This window comes from Aptenodytes patagonicus, chromosome 7, assembly GCF_965638725.1.
Source record: "Aptenodytes patagonicus chromosome 7, bAptPat1.pri.cur, whole genome shotgun sequence".
NCBI lineage: Eukaryota > Metazoa > Chordata > Aves > Sphenisciformes > Spheniscidae > Aptenodytes > Aptenodytes patagonicus.
The window spans coordinates 10,447,295-10,460,973 of NC_134955.1; positions in this window are offsets into that span (position 1 = coordinate 10,447,295).

Here is a 13,679-nt window from a genome sequence, read left to right on the forward strand (position 1 = left end):
TAATCTGACTGTAAACACTGTTGGAACCCACTTCATTATTTCAGCTATCAAACAATGTTACTTTACCCAGATCTGCAAAGTGTCACAAGTCACATAACTCAGGCTCACTTCGGCTACTCCTGCAACTCCGGCGGACTTCAGACGGGCTCTGGGAGAGGTCTGCAATCACAGCTACAGCTGCCTCGGGCCTCTCTGGGATGTGTTGAACAAGAACCTTGATATTCTCTGAAGATGCACAGGCTCAAACTCCCAAGAGGCCTTCTGTCATGCCCTCCCTAATCAAGGCCGTCACCTTCCATCTGATCTCAAGAAGTCCTCTAAAAGCTACTAGTTGTTAGCTTTTCTGTAAAATACTCAGAAACCACACTGAACCCCAGCCCTTGTTTCCTGCACCCAATTCCAAATTCAATTTCCCTTAGTTTTGCCCAGATGGACACCTGCAGAAGCATAGCTGTCCCTAAGCTGTTTCTCCCACATCCTTTGGGAGAAAAGGCTTAAATCCCCTTACTATCAGCTTTCCACGTTAATCTAATTGATTTTAGGAGCAGCTCTTCTAATAGCAATCTGCTACCAATCTCTTCTAGGGCATCTAAGAAACCCGGCTTGCCTGAACAGTACCATAATTTAATTACCCCGTTTTCTGCAACACACAGCCAAACACATGTAGAGGCAAAACCACTGTTCGCTTTCCTCCAGTCACCCACAAAACTAGCCTTATCAGTTTTTAAGTGTTTGCAACAGCTCACTTGCTCTTGCATTCATTTCCCCAGAACACCCCATATGGTCATAACAGGTCGTCAGCAATGCCAGCCTCCTCACGGGTCATGTTTTGCACGGGCTTCTGCCTAGCCACCGTGAAGTTTACAGTGATTGACATAAAATTTGCCAATGTACTCCTTTTTCTTGTGAGATAATGTGAAAACAAATACAGTGACACATGGAGTGTCACAAAGCCCTGCAGTTAGAGCTGCAGGTGAATGTTGGGTAAGTCAGCTGGAAAAGTGGTTTTGAGGCAAAGAGGCCATAGGAAGAAGCTCGTTTCACAGTTTTTGCTCTTAATCTCCATGTTCTTTAGTTTTCTCCTTATCTCACTAGAACAGAGATAACACAGTTGTGCAGGGAAAGAAAAAATTAACAGTTCTGAAAATGCTGAGATCATCATCCAGAATTGCAGATTACTCTGTGATGTCTCAATTTTCAGCAAAACTCACTACTGAAAACACTATTTACAAGTGAATTACTCATCATCATTGATATGTAATATAAAGAATGGGAAAAATAGTTGTGACAACTAAGAAGTAAATTAGTGTGAACTACACATTTCTAATAGATATTCAGTGAACAAAATTCAGCCAGCATAAAAGTAAATAATCACTAAATGATCAATAGTTTCTAAAAATTATCTGATTATATAATGTTTTATTACTCTCTGCTGATGAATTTTTAAATGGAAAATAATTTCTCACATCCCTGCCAAAAATGTAGCTACTGTTTTGTGCCCAGATGCAGGTTGTCTCAAAGGATGTACACAGGCAGAGACTAACTCACACAGACACATGCTCATTGGTTTTTCACAGAACCCTCTAATTTTGGCCTTTTTCCTTTGTTGTTCTCAATAAAAGTAAAATGCAGCCTCCAATCATTTCAATTTTTCTGTTTATTGCAAATTTGAGCTTTAATGCATTCTCCCCACGTACTTCATAGTACCTTCTTTGGCAATAAATTGAGTTGAATTAAACTCTTGAGTATAAACCTGTTTGGTTGGTTTGGGGTTTTTTTTCTTTCTTTTTAAACACCTTTTCTCATTGGGCAATGTGAGTAAAAATATAAAATATTTTGCATGCTGAAAAAAATGCACAAAAAGAAGGTATATGGATATATGAATACTGTAAAGGTCTGATGTAGTTGTCAAGAATTTGAGACATGAAGCTGCTTATCTGTAATGTTTATTCAGCTGGTATGATAACCCCTTCAATTTATTTATTAGTGTCCCTAAATCTGTGAATTTCTAGCTGAAATATTTTTTCAGACTCTGTGTCATGGCCCCTCTGACTTTGAAATCCTTGGGAGTTTCTGTGCCAAGATTTTTACAGCCAACAACATTTCTGTTAGTTGACTTGCATAACCTCTTCTGTCTTGTTTTGTAACATACATTTAAGACCCCCAAAAACCCCATCATTTATAATGGTGTTGAGAACAGTTAGAACAGGAATTTATTGACTACATTTCTGTACTCACTGGTGAACAGAACTTAAGACATTAATATCTGCCTCCTAGATGAAAGTGGTTAAGAAGCTTTCCAAGTTTTTAATTTATTTTAATTTCACTTAATTTCATTTCTGACTCTTAGTGCTCTTCTGCTGTTCAGGTTTTTTATCACAGAAGTGAACGAATGTTGTGGTGGAATCTAGTGGTGATGGAAGGCATATTAACTGTAGTTGATACAAGACAGTACTAGAAATAGTTCAAGAAAGCAAAGTCAATGACAGATTTATGCCAGATGAGACAAGACAGTGCATTGGTAATATATCTCAAGATATATGTTATATATATGATAGCAGTTTGTTTATCTCATTATGTTTTAATTTTAACATTTAAAACATTTAATCTACCAGTTCAAGTTCAGAAGTATGTATCAGGTGGTAGAAATTCTGTATTGGTAACTGGTAGAAAAAAGATTCTTCCAGATTGTTAGAAAGCTCCTCTGCACTTACCAGATGTGCTAGATCGCACCACACTGGCAAACCATTTCACATGTCCCACTGTAGGAATTCTTAATGTATACTAGTTCACCAAAATTATTCTTCTTGGGTCTATCGATTGCAAAATGAGATCAGTGACTCTTCAGACCCCAAAAAACAACATTTGACCTCCATTTTCTGATCGTGCATCTCAGGAACCCCGGTGCCATTTTATCCTTTCCCATAACTTGGTCTCACTGAAACACACTATCCTGAGTCACATAAATCTAGATATATTCAAACTGCATGCATTCATCAGAACTTCTGATACTGGCACTCATGCATGCATTTCTTTCTCCATGGTCCTCCATGATACTTATGGTTCTCTGATGTCCTTTGACGGATGGAAGGAAGGAAGGAAGGAAGGAAGGAAGGAAGGAAGGAAGGAAGGAAGGAAGGAAACTCTGGCATTTGTGACAGAAAACAGGCAGATGCACACAGGCTCTGGCATAAAGACTTCTAAAGAATCAACATCCTGGCTGGGGAAGAAATAAAGATATTCTCTTCTTTGATAGAGAAGCTGCTAAACTGTGCCCTCCTGGAGCCATTCCAGACTGTGAATGACAGTTAACACATGATGCTTCCATACAACTGCGCAACATGTTACCTCCCAGAATGCAAATGATCATACTATTTCTCAGAAAAAGTAATGAATGTAGCACACAGAACTTTCTCAGCAACTACCCAATTAGTCTGGAACTTGCTACTGGAAAAAAAAAACAAGGCACCGCTGACCCTCACAATGTTAGCAATGAATCTTTCCAAAGTTAAATGTACAGAGAGAGCAAGTGAGAAGGCAAAATTAAAAGAAAAACCTCCTTTTTAAAAAAAAGAAGGGAAATCAGGGATGCTCAGTCCTTGCTGAGGTTCAAAAATGAGCCCTTCTGAGCTCACTTGTATTTTTTTTAAAACAATACAAAATTAGTTGACTACAACATAGCACTAAGATGAATCCAGGCTCAAGTGACATAACTATAGATAATAAGTTTGCAATTGCCATAAATTGGATGGAAAAAAAGCTGATGCAGGAAGGAATTATACCTTCATTTCTTGAGATTTATTAAAATAAAAGGAGGGCTACAGTTTAATGTTGTTGTGTAGTAGTTCTCTTAAAAGCTCACAGAAAAATTATTCTCTAAAGACATTCTGGAGTTTACGTGGGAGAGGAATTAAATTAAGGAAGGAAACTTGCAGACTTGCAGAAGAAAACTTGCAGAAACTTGCAGAAGTGCACCAAATTACTGCACTTTAAAATGAACATATCAAATGCCATTTCAGCTACACCATTCAGACTCAAGATTCTAACTTACACTGGAAATCTCAGTGGGACGCTGGAAGTACATAAGAACGAAATGCTCAGAGCTCTGAAATTCTTTATGTATTTTTAGAGGAAGTACTGAAAACTGTAAAAGAGTTCATGGCACCGTATCTTTTAGTCTGCTTGGATCTCTGCTTATCAAATGGCACTAAAGAAGTTACTAGTTCTGTCCTGAAAAAGCATCAAAATCCTACTAGCTGGAATACCATATTTAATGACTGTAAAGATGACACAAATTTCATCACACAAAACAGACATTATTACATTCACTCAATTCAACATCCAAAAAGAAGAATCTATGTATTTTTCACCTAAAAGTATTTTGAGGTGCTTGGACATCCCAGTATCACAGCACTGAATCGTCATCATTATTTATACACATTATATACAATGTCTCTTATAAGACTGGCAAATTACTTAGCACTTCTTTCCCTCAGCAGTTCTAGATATAGCTGGGTTTCATTATTTCATAAAGACCTGAGCAAAAAAGTAGGTTTGGGACATGACTTTGAAAGCAGGTTTTGGTCAGCCTGCTGGGTTATTTTACGAGGACTACCAGAGACATAAAGTAGTTATGGACATCTCTAACAAGTCTGAAAGTACTACTCACCAGCACTGTACACAGCTATTTCAAGCAGAGTCACATGAAAAAGCAATCTCTGTGCTAGAGCCAATGGCAAATCTGAACCTAGAGCCGGTACCAGAAATAAGTTTTGAATCAGCAGCTTATTTTAAAAAGCCATAAGCTTACAAGTGTTTAATGCTTTTTACTGATTAAAAAAAAGACAATGGGAATCCACTGCATAAAATTCCAGCTTCATCCACGATAGTGTGAAGAATAAGTGCTTGACAGTATTTCCACAAAGTATTGTCCAAAAAAAAGAGCTTTCCTTCCCCCCAAAAAAAACCTTTTCTCAAAAGTTGTCAACATGTTCTAATGAAATGAAATAGAATTGCAAGCATTTTTAGGACAGGACCACAACTCAGGATGTTACAGATAAATTGGATAAAACATACGAAATTAATAATGTGGCATTCAATGAAGACAACCACAACTGATTGTGGAACTGTTAACACTTGATGCTCCGAAGTTGAGCTAAAATCGCACTCAACTGAGAATTCCTGTCTCAATATAAAATTGAGTTTTACTTTTGAAAAATCAAGATAAAATTATTTTGCTACTCTATCAGAAAATTAAAATTCACAGTCAGCTACAAGTGCTTCCAGCTAGAACTGGTACTATGGAAGGACACCTTGCAGGTCCATTTATTTTACCTCCAAAGAAACTTTACAACCTACAAGTTCTATGCTTATTAAATGCTTATTTCTGCAACATGCATTCCTCTAATTTGTCTCAGCAAGTCATAGTCTGAATAACCTGTTTCTCTCCTGTTTCCACAAAAAGCACAAGACATGTCCCAATCTGGTTTCTACGCCATCTAAATACCTGGGATTTTTCAGCTGGGTTCAATAGTGTTGACCTATGACTCTCTTGCCTTTTCTTAAAAACATGAAGACACAGTGGATACTCAGAAACATTTTTTTATGATGACTGAGATATACAACGTAATGCATGGTAATCAAATGCAAAATCAAATAAAAAATCAAAATAAAAATTTACTCGTAAGTGTCTAAGGGATTGCAGTACTGGTAAGACATAATGAGTGAAACATGCTGAAAACTTCAGCACTTACAAGTTTTTCCTTTGTGACAAATGTTCTTTCTTCACTTGATGATGATTCTACCTTCTATAAAGTTTTTTTTATTTCCCCTGTTCAAGTCCCTTTTATTCAACACTACAGAAGGAATTATTTTCTCCTTGATTTTCAGTCAGTCTGAGGAATTTTGAAGATCATAACTACCGAGGTTATTAATCGGACAACACTATTTACAGACATGAAGACTGAACTGTTCCACTGCTGTAGCACAACAATTAGTGGCAATCTGAAGGAGTATGACAGATTTCTATTGCACTTCATAGCCTTACTAAGTAATGCCTCTATGAAGATTTCTTCTTAGACAAAGAACACTGTAAAACTGTGTTTTCCCTCTGTAAAACTGAATAATTGCATTCCAAAAACCACACACGGGGACAGCAGCACCCAGCTACTCTTCCTATACATAATTGGGCTAAAGAATACAGTGACATGTACATGATAGGTTGTATCATATAAGATAGTATCTGTGTAATCTTGTCTGCTACCTGTTCTCTCTCAAGCAGCAGTGTACCTGTGTATTTTCTAATTTATGCGAAAATAATCCTATTGTTTTCCTTCAAAACTCTCATTCAAACTTTCCTTTACTGCAGTGTCTACAACAGCATAGCTAACCTTTGGTCTGTTTTGACCAGTGCTTATCAAACCATTCAGAGCCACTCTGTCATGACTTTGTGCCTCCTGCCTGTTTACCTCACTGAGTTTTTGTCTACTTTATCCCAGAAGCTCCTCAAAAGCAAGGGCTATAATATTGTTCCATTTATAGAGTACCATATACATCATTTCGTGACTGCAATTGCAAAACACTGACGGATCAAAAAAATATAAAAAGAGTAGTAACATCACAACTAGCTGGTTTTTAATTTGCTAGAATTTAGCCATAAGAGTATGGTGAATTTAGTGCTCATTTATGGGCACTAGAGATTTATACGCATTTTGTATAAGCATTCAGTTTGTAATTAAGGACACCAAGCTGGGCTAGAGCTTGGGCACAAGACTGATTTCTTGCAGGTTCTCAGTGAATTGCAGTAATGGACTGTGAGGTAAAACAGATCACTTTGAATTTCTTTCACTGCTACAGGCTAAAAGCATGTACGTTATCTCTTACAATTGGTCAACTGACATGTTATAGCTTAATCAAGTATCTCAGTCCTTAATTTTGATGTTACAGAGAAAATTTTAAGAATATAGAAAGAAAATTGAGAGGAGATCCGTATAGTTTCCATGACACATTTTTCTTTTTTTTTTTCTTGCCATCCATTCTGGTTGTATATTATGGTTTGGTCCAGGAGTACATTATTCAACTAGCATGCATATGCCTGTTGGAGTAGCACAGAGTACAGCATGTCCCCACTAGAAAAAATGTTCCCTCAGTCACCTTTACAAAGACAGGAGACAGTCATATAAACTACTGAATACTACATCAAGGTACTAAGCATCAAGCATTCACATTGAATGCATTTGAGAGGAACCACAGTGAAGATTCTGGCACAATGATGGGAAATACTCAAAAACTTCAGTTTAATTTACAGAACTGTAAAAGTTCAGAAGTTTGTCAGAACTAAAACTAATCATCAACTGCTGGAAAGGATAGGGCTGAGAACCATAAAAATTTGCCTGCTACCAGAAAAGGGCAAAATCCTATCACAAGTTAGCAAACTTTGGTTGACTGGACAACCTTACTAACAAAACAGAGGGTTTTCTCTGATTAGAGAGTAGCTTTTGAGTTAAAAAAAGAACATATTTTCTCTCCAGATCTTTGAGAAAATGTACTTCTGCTCAGGCTGGAAATACTGCATGGAACAGACACTCTCAAGGGACTTCATAAATTCTGTTTCCAAACTCAAATTGCCCCGGGAATGCAAGGCACATGGAAATAAATATACGGGAAAAATAATCTCAAAAGTTTCGTACCTTGAGCACTCATATCTTGCTTTGTTTTTTGTGTGATAGCTTTAGCTTTGACTTGCTATTTCTGTCTTCACTATATTATTTGGTAATATAAAACCACAAAAAAAAAATTATTCCCTAATATGAAGTTCCCTTGCCGCTATATTTCTTCTTCATAATAACTTCAGATTTCTGAGGCAGCAATACCAGAAACAGGAAATTATTGTTTCAAGTAGGGAATTAGCATCAGGAAGAGAGAAATTCTGAATGAACAAAGATACTAGCTTTGCAATTGAATTGGAAGACAGGCTCTTTTCAAATCAGTGTCCTTTCTGGTGCAAACAAGTGTCCTTTACTCTGTACACTATGCCGTTAATGGGGCATTTGAAACTTCTGGAAGGGTGATGGTGGACAATTTTATTGAAACTAATTGATTGCAGAGTAGTGCAGTCTTAAGCACATCCCCCCAAATTCCCCTCATTGTCTCTCGGTGTTCATTCAAATTGTTACCTCCTACAGAATTCATTGGGCTTGAGTGTGGACTCAATTTCTAAGCAAATACTGATGCCAGTGATTTTACGATCAACAGGAGCAAAAATATTAATTTACATAAGTAGTTTAATAATGTTCAAAACACTGCTGATCTTATTCTAGAGTTTTGAAGAAAATGAAGTGTGACCACTGGAGGTATTGAGCAGATCTAACTCCCAAGAGCTTCATGGAAGCCTCAGGCTCTAAGTTATTCTGATGGTCAAGATTCAGACCAGGGTGAATTCAGAGGCTTGCGGCAGTCATCATGAAAAAATCACTAGCACAAATAAAGTGTGAAGAGTCCAAAAGTACAAAGATGAGGTCTCAGTGTTTATAAAGTGCATGCAGTCCTGACCTGGAGAAACTGGAATAGCACTGTTCATCTGTAGCTTACAAAAAAGATGGAATCACTAATTAGAAGAGAGTTGCAGAGCATATTTGAAGTAATAACCTGAAAGAGAATAGCCAATATGGATTTCAAAGGGAAAATTTTCATCCACAAAGATGGTTATAAAAGGTTATGGAGCTGATTATGGCAGCTCATTCAAACTGTTTGATATTCAAAAGGCATTTGATGACACATCTCCTGCTGAATACCATAGAAAAAGCAAATTTGGGTCACATAGAAGGAAATATCCTATGGTGAGCACTAATTGCATTCATCTTTTATTTATATATGGAAACCTCATAAAACATTCCCTACCCCAGTGCCATCCAAATACTTTCCAGACTGAGCTATATTTAGGACTCCGCTCCACTCCCTGGAGATGGAGGTTCTGCCACACTCTAGGATCTGGCTCACTAAAAATCCTAAAATTCTAAGAGCAAAGGGATTCGCTGTTCTTTGTTATAAAAATTTAAATTAGTGGAGTTTCACCTTACCTTATCCATCTGCACCTTTCTGTCAACTCTTGCCTGACAGAAAAAAGCATTTTTTGAGCAGAGACAGACTTTTTATTCTGACTTCACAAAAACAGGGTCACATTTCAGAACCTGGATGTCTGCACATACTTGTGTACATGCTGATGCTGTGTATCAGGCCATGAGTTATCATCATCATCAACTACCAACAAGTATCAATTCCAATTACTGTATTCTTGTGCCCTACCTAAGCAGTATTGACATGATTCCACCAATTTTAATGTCATTCCCCCTCCCAGACATTGGGTTAACCAGATGCAACCTCTATTTCTGTCATATTCTTCAGTTTTTTCAGTAGTCCAGCTTCTGCTGCTTCCCTGCAATGTGTCTATTATTTCATCAGACCATCTCTGGTAATACCTCTCTAAATTTGTCATTTTACTAATGATCAATGTTACAGAAATCATAGAAAATTTTCGTTCTTTTTTTCATGACTCCATACAGCAAATTATGAACAGGAAGGATTGTTTCTTTCTTATATGTCTAGTTACAGGCACTCACATATTGTACCTACATGCAAATACGTAAGTACCTTAATTTGCAGAGATTATAACTAGCACCTGTAACCCCAAATGTCTTTACTGTGAGTTCTGGATAATATGCAATTTTTGTTAGCAACAAAAGAGAGAGTTAAAGAGTATGTGGATATCTCAGGAACACATATGTCTTAGCACAAAAGATTTGAGAAATTCTGTTTTAACACATTTATCATCATAGTACTCTGGTGAAATAGAGAAGCTCTTATTAGTTTATACAAGTAAGAAAGTTTAAAAATAAACATAATAAAACTTATTATGTAAATCCATTAACTAAAACTGTTTTCTTAAGTTAATGTATTTTTTCACAGATAGTTTAATTAGAAAGAGGAAAAATGGGTAAATTGTGTTTCAAAAAGCCTAAACCAAAACATGAATACATTCTTTAAATTGCAGCTAACATTGTATCTGTTCTATTTGAAAATCCAGGGTTTTTTCCACATCTATTATTACACTAAATGGTAAAGTCAAGGTTGTAAAAAGAAAAAGAAAAGGAAAAAAAGGGATTTATAGTAACATTCTTAAACATTCAGAATATTGAGAAAGATCACACACGTATCTAACCACCTAACTAGCTGCCATTTAAATCAACAGAAAAATATTGTATGTTCGGTACTGGCAGCTATTTTACTTCCTGCTTGCCTATCTGTGCTTGTCTAGGTCAGTTCTTTCACACATACATTACTGCTGCACATCTCAAAATAGAGCCCTCCAGTTAGGGGCTGAGCACATGAATCCTATCTGACTACTGTGGGAGCTGAGGGTACTCAACACTGAAAGAACAGTAGCACTAAAACTGGAAAAACTTTTTTTCAAACAATTTCAAAGAAAAAAAGTTTTTATTTGCACACAAATGAATTCTTGAGTCATTTCAGCAAAGAACAAATAGCTGTTGTGTATTAATGCTGAAACATTTCATTTTGGCATTTTTAAACCAAGGGCCTTGACTTTTCATTTTGAAATGAAAATTTGAAACTGAATTCCATTACAATTAATTTTACAAAAAAGAAAAAAAACTTTTTTCTAAAAGTAGGTTTTGGCTATGCTAGCAAATTAATATGCACAAGCCTGTTTGTTGGCCAGCTGGCATGGAATGGCTCATGTCCACCCTATTAAACTCTCTTCCCTGCCAAAACAGGCTGCATTCAAACTACGTATTGGGAAGGCTCCCTGACCAGTGCTGACTCCTGAATCATGCCTAGCTACTGTGTGCGAAAGTGGCAGTGACCTCAGGCCAAAATCGAGCAGGAGACCTTTTTAAAAGTGTGACAGTACAGACAATGAAGCTCCGATACACACCAATGTTCCCTGGCACTATTTAATTTACTAGAATCAACATACCCTGAATGTTATTGAACTGGAAAATCAGTTCTTTGTAGAAAAATAACCTATACCTTGCACACCAAGACCAGGTATTCGATACATATTTAAGCATGGTGGAATCTGAATATAGAATAGAACAGAACAGAACAGAACAGAATAGAATAGAATAGAATAGAATAGAATAGAATAGAATAGAATAGAATAGAATAGAATAGAATATTTCAGTTGGAAGGGGCCTACAATGATCATCTAGTCCAACTGCCTGACCAATTCCGGGCTGACCAAGTTAAAGCATGGTATTAAGGGCATTGTCCAAATGCTTCTTAAACACTGACAGGCTTGGGGCATTGACCATCTCTATAGGAAGCCTGTTCCAGTGTTTGATCACCCTCTCGGTAAAGAAATGCTTCCTAATGTCCAGTCTGAACCTCCCCTGGCACAGCTTTGAACCATTCTCACACGTCCTATCACTGGATAAAGGGAGAAGAGCTCAGCATCTCCCTCTCCACTTCCCCTTCTCAGGAAGCTGTGGAGAGTGACGAGGTCACCCCTCAACCTCCTTTTCTCCAAACGAGACAAGCCCAAAGTCCTTAGCCACTCCTCATAGGACATTCATAGAATCACAGAATCATAGAATAGTTTGGGTTGGAAGGGACATCTAAAGGTCATCTAGTCCAACCTCCCTGCAATAAGCAGGGACATCTTCAACTAGATCAGGTTGCTCAGAGTCCCATCCAGCCTGACCTTGAATGTTTCCAGGGATGAGGCATCTACCACCTCTCAGGGCAACCTGTTCCAGTGCTTCACCACCCTCAGCGTAAAACATTTCTTCCTTCTATCTAGTCTATATCCACCCCTTCCAATGTATATCTATTCCTTCCCTTTCACTAACTTTGTTGCCCTCCTCTGGACGTATTCAAGGACCTTGACATCCTTCTTAAATTGTGGGGCCCAGAACTGCACACAGCTATATATTTTACTCACAGCTATATATATTTGCTAACATGAAATAGCAGTTGCATAGGAACCAACAGTTCTAGTCAGTTTTGGGCTCAAGTGGCCTAATCATTTAATTTTAAACGTCCTACCTCACGATGAAGGCTCGGACAAGGGAGAATGGCAATACAGCAGTTCTCTTACATCATTTCCTCACATGCTAGTCCTAACAGTTTTATTACAGTACTTTTTAACAAAATGAAGAAGCAGTAGCCAGCTAAGAGCATCAAAATTGCTGTTCTGATTCTGTTAGTGCAAATCATCGTTATCTTTTGAATGGTCTCAAACACAGAACATGAAGCTAGGTATGATGGCTGCGCTAGCAATCTTGAGCTGCAAGTCTGTTAGCCTAAAAAGGATGTTCTAAAGTTGAGCTAAACCTGGTTTTAAACTGTAGAAATGTTTTCTTGTTCACTGAAGGGCAGAAAAACATTTTAGGTAGCATTTAGTCCTCTGTGAAACCTGAGAATACTGCTAGTGCCTGCCATAAGGAAGAAGGAGTGATTGCTGCTTCTTAATTTTGGCTACCTATAAACCTGACAGTGAGGGTGGGATCCAGCTGTACACTTTTAGGTATTTCAGCATTAACACTGATGCACTGAGCTTTATGACATATTGTCACAACCGATGACATGCTAGTTCACTTCTACCTTTTCAAAAAGTACCTATGAGATTTTCAAACTGCCACACAATACTTATGTCTGCTTTTATAGCCACTTGCAACAGTAGATAAAACAGCTCATGAAAGGGCTGAAGCAAGACCATTCAATGAACTTCAGCTTAGACACTTAGATTTTGACTCCATGGACTGGCATGCTGTACAGTGAGACCCAGTACCATGATGAATAAGTGATGAAGTTCCTCATGTGGCTTCATCACACAAATGCTTTAGAGGCCTTGTAGCTCTATTAAACATCTAAGACTTCTGAAACAAAATATTTGAGCACCATGCAAGCTTGATCATTTTTTCCCAACACAGTGCTGTGAAATGTAAAAGTCCTCTTATCCTCACTTCACAGAATCCAAAAATAACTAGTCAATGGAGAATTAAAGAAGGGTCCTTCTAGAAGATGACTGAGAGTGCCTAAGCTAGGCTTTCTAACCTGCTACGCCACCTGGACGCTCACAAGTCTATGGGGCCGGATGGGATCCACCCGAGGGTGCTGAGGGAGCTGTTGGAGGAGCTCGCCAAGCCACTCTCCATCATTTATCAGCAGTCCTGATTAATGGGGGAGGTCCCGGACGACTGGAGGCTTGCCAATGTGATGCCCATCTACAAGAAAGGCCGGAAGGAGGATCCGGGGAACTACAGGCCTGTCAGCCTGACCTCAGTGCCGGGGAAGATTATGGAGCAGTTCATCTTGAGGGCGCTCACAAGGCATGTGCAGGACAACCAGGGGATCAGACCCAGCCAGCACAGGTTCATGAAAGGCAAGTCCAGCTTGATCAACCTGATCTCCTTCTATGACCAGGTGACCCGCCTAGTGGATGAGGGAAAGGCTGTGGATGTGGTCTACCTGGACTTCAGGAAGGCCTTTGACACCATCTCCCACAGCATTCTCCTAGAGAAGCTGGCGGCTCACGGCTTAGACAGGTGGACTCTGCGCTGGGTCAAAAACTGGCTGGACGGCCAGGCCCAGAAAGCTGTGGTGAATGGAGTTACATCCAGTTGGTGGCCGGTCACGAGTGGCGTGCCCCAGGGCTCAGT